This window comes from Arachis duranensis, chromosome 9 (assembly GCF_000817695.3).
Source record: "Arachis duranensis cultivar V14167 chromosome 9, aradu.V14167.gnm2.J7QH, whole genome shotgun sequence".
Taxonomy (NCBI): Eukaryota; Viridiplantae; Streptophyta; class Magnoliopsida; order Fabales; family Fabaceae; genus Arachis; species Arachis duranensis.
The window spans coordinates 18,048,459-18,052,587 of NC_029780.3; positions in this window are offsets into that span (position 1 = coordinate 18,048,459).

The window sequence follows — 4,129 nt, forward strand, 5'->3', positions numbered from 1 at the left end:
GCTGAACTATTAATATGGCAAGACATGCCACATCAATATTTAATTGATATATTAGTAACTTTTTCTGTACAAACTAACAGTAGAGACTAAAATAAAAATGCTTAAATTTTACTGAAAAAAATAGATATTTTATAAGACCAAAAACTGATGATAGAAACTAAAACTAAATTTTTTTAAATTTTACTCGACCAAAACTAAAAAACAAGTATTTTATACAAACCAAAATCTTATTTAAGCCATCAAGTAATCAATTTTTTAAACTACTCTTAAATACATTAACATTTAAATTTGACCATGAGGATATTACTATTATTACATCGTTTATCTGGTGAAAATAATGTGTTATATAGTCATAGGTTTCATTCACATCCAAATGAGAAACAAGAATAAGCATTTTTGCTATACAAGACGTGTATAATAAGGGTGAACAACTCACAAATGATTATTGGTATTTTAATACTTACCAGTTCTTAATTATTGCATTTACAGACACATTTTTGTATTCTAATTCTTTCTACAAATAGAAAATCTTGTAATTATTGATGTTGTTTAATTCAATTAATTTTTTATGCACAGGCAGCACAATTAATATAAAAATATTTTACAAGTACATTCAATTTCTCACTTATTGCATAAATAGTAAATTAATAATTAAAAAATAGGATTAAATAATTATATTAAATATTTTTAATATCAATGTGTTAAAATTAAACTAAGTATAATTTGTATAATATATTCTAACTAAACGATAATTAACAAGTTTGATCAATTTGGTGTAGGCTAAGGATGTCACTGTGATCACACACACAAACCCTTACTCTTCAGCTTGTGCTTGTGGAGAAAGTTACGTCAAATTTGGGGTTTTCTTTCCTCTTCTGCTTACTCCATGCGTGCATTCACGCCATCATTAATTTAGTGGTGTCGTTCACTTGCATGCTGCATGCTTTGCTTTCTTAACCACGATCGAGCTGATTCATCCAAGATATCTGCCCATTGAAATGGTTTTCGAAAGAATGTAAATTAAATGCAGACATGTTTGGAGAGGAAAAGGAAGCTAAAGCAAGAGCCTCTTTTGGGTTTGCGTAATTTTTTGCATAGGCTTTCTTTTTTCTTTTTATTTGCTTTATGCTATTTTTTTACTATGGGAGTTTATCAAAGATCGAACTCTGGATCTTTTGAACATAGAACTCTAATACTTTATCATGAATTTACTCATCTCAAAAGTTTAAGCATATAGAAGAAGACAACATAAATGAAGAATCTGGGATCTGAGTTTGAAGATTTTGAGATAATAGTGATACGATTTTGTCTCAAGATCTTGAAAATGATTCATGCATGATGACTTGATAAAAATATCTCTAACTTTAGAATTCACCACAAATTTCAATTCTTAAGGATTGTATGTAAAAATTGGATTGCAAAATCCCTCATGGAATTAAATCAAATATTTGTTAGTCGTTTCTTTGTTTAATGTATTATCAATATCTCAAGCTATAAATAAAAGTGAGGTCATCATATGGATACTGTAATAGCCCAAACCACCCGCTAGCACGATATTGTTCGCTTTAGCACACAAAGCCTCACGGTTTTGCCTTTGACGATAGGGATGCTAGCCGAAGGCCCCCACACTCACTCGTCAAAATGCGTCATGCTAGGGAGAGGTATCCACACCCTTATAAGGCATGCTTCGTTTCCATCTCCAATCGATGTGGGCCATACAATCCACCCCCCTAAGGGAGCCCAGCGCCCTCGCTGGCACATCGATCTGGGTTCTGGTTCTGATACTATTTGTAACAGCTCAGACCACCCGCTAGCACGATATTGTCCGCTTTGGCACACAAGGCCTCACGATTTTGCCTTTAACGATATGGATGCTAGCCGAAGCCCCCCACACTCACTCATCATAACGCATCATGCTATGGAGAGGTATCCACACCCTTATAAGGCATGCTTCGTTCCTCTCCCCAACTGATGTGGGCCTTACAGATACATTCTTGTAGTATGTATTAAAGTTAACAAAATTATATATATCCATAACATTTATGTTTCTTTAGAAAGATTAATTCCCACAATTAATATATAGCACTATTGACTTGGACTTTATTTCTCAAATCTAATGGAGACACAACTAACCAAGAGTCAATCAATTTAGTCTTTTTATTTTGAAGAGAATATTATCTTAAGTCTTAACCCTAATATCTTAAATAAATATAGTATGTTATAGAAGAAGACTAACATGAAACTATATAAGTTCATATATATTTTAATGGTTATTCTCTTTATGACTATGGCAAGTAAAAGAATGACATAAAAAATAAAATAAAGAATTGTAATTGCATGTTAACTTATATTAAGGTTCTCAACACCTTAATTAATTAATTATTAGTTGATCACAACAATGTTTCAAAACATAGGATCATCTAACTACACATAATATTTAGATTAACGTTTGATCATGTCCTATTCATCAAGTTCGTTTAATCAAACCCTTTAATTTTGGGAGCTTCTTTTAAACGCTAATGTAACCAAAACAAGATAAGTATACATGAGAATCCCAAAATGATTCAAAATACTGTTTACAAAACCTGTTTTTCCAAATGAACCTCTAAGAGGGATAAAACATAATATATACAGTGGAGATATAAAGTGTAACACCCTAATTAGCCTAAGCCTTACCTCGCGTCGTAAAGCCAAGGTTAATCAGAGATTACGACAGTTCTAAACTCAAACATAATACATATATATATATATATAGAAAGAATAGTATAATCTAGAAGCCCGATGAAAGATATAGCTCAAAAATAGAATTTTGAAGCACAAACGTACTAACGGAGCTACTAGCTTAAGGCATAAGAAACAGAGAAGATATAACAAAAGATAAGTATATAATATCATAGGGAACTAGTCACGACTCACGGAGTTTAAGCCGGCTAGCCATATACTGATATACAAAACCATACAGTGAAAACATCTTATACAAGTTTTGTTCTCTCAAATACATGCCTCTAGGCAAAACAAAATACAAAATGAGAGATGTATAAACAAAATAAACCAAAAAGAACTCAAAATGACACAAGATTCTCCGCTCCTGTCACCAACCAAAGCAACTCATCGAGATGGGTTGCGACCTGCATCTGAAAAATACAACAACAACATGGTATGAGAACCGAAGGTTCTCAGTATGGTAACAGTTCCCAGTGATATAGGATATAAGACCCCGGGACGCCAAAGGCAATCCTAAGCTTCATATCCATCACAAGATTCAACTTAAAGCTTTATAAAACATTTAAGCATAATATACCAACTTGACTTAAATAAACCAGGTTATCTATCTTAAGGAATTTCTATTCTAACCAAACACCACTGTAGAATTTCTATTCTAACCAAACACCGCTGTCCCACAGCCTTCACCAACCGATCCTCCATGCGATTCCATCACCACCGCCTTCCGAACCTCCTCAATCCCAGCAGAAAACACAGATAATGTTCAAAGCAAGTAAAGCACAAGTAGTAGCATATATGGCAAATAATTCAGATAGCAAGTAAGCATGTTATTCAATTAAGCAAACCATTACAAGTAGACAAAGCATACAAGCAAATAGGAAATGCATATGATGAATGCCTGCCCTACTGGCTGTGATATCACATTGTCAGTTCAACTGCCAACCCGACACATCTCCATGGAGACGTCGCCCTTCGGATTTCTTATATGGGAACCCCCGAGATATAGTGCCCGGATCACTGTCCAGGTACCGGCGCCTGCTCGCCCTATAGATCCGAAGGGATGCGAGCGGGATATTCTTGCCTCAGACCTCACATCTCAACGTAAGCGGGATTAACCACCGTCCTTACGCCGCCACCGCTACCTCGACAGGCGGGATTAACCACCGTCCCCGCCAGGTGCATAGCGTCTCAAAATATCATGTAAAAATATTATTCCAGTGGTTTTCAAAAGCATTTTCAGTATACATAGATCCATCATTCCTCATCTCATATACCAATTATCCTTCACCTAACGTCAAACCATTCTCAGCACGCCAGAAACTTAGACCTCCGTTTTTTAATTTACCTTAAGATCATGTACTAGAGCCCTTAATTTATATCCCATGTTCTAATACTCAAAACTAGG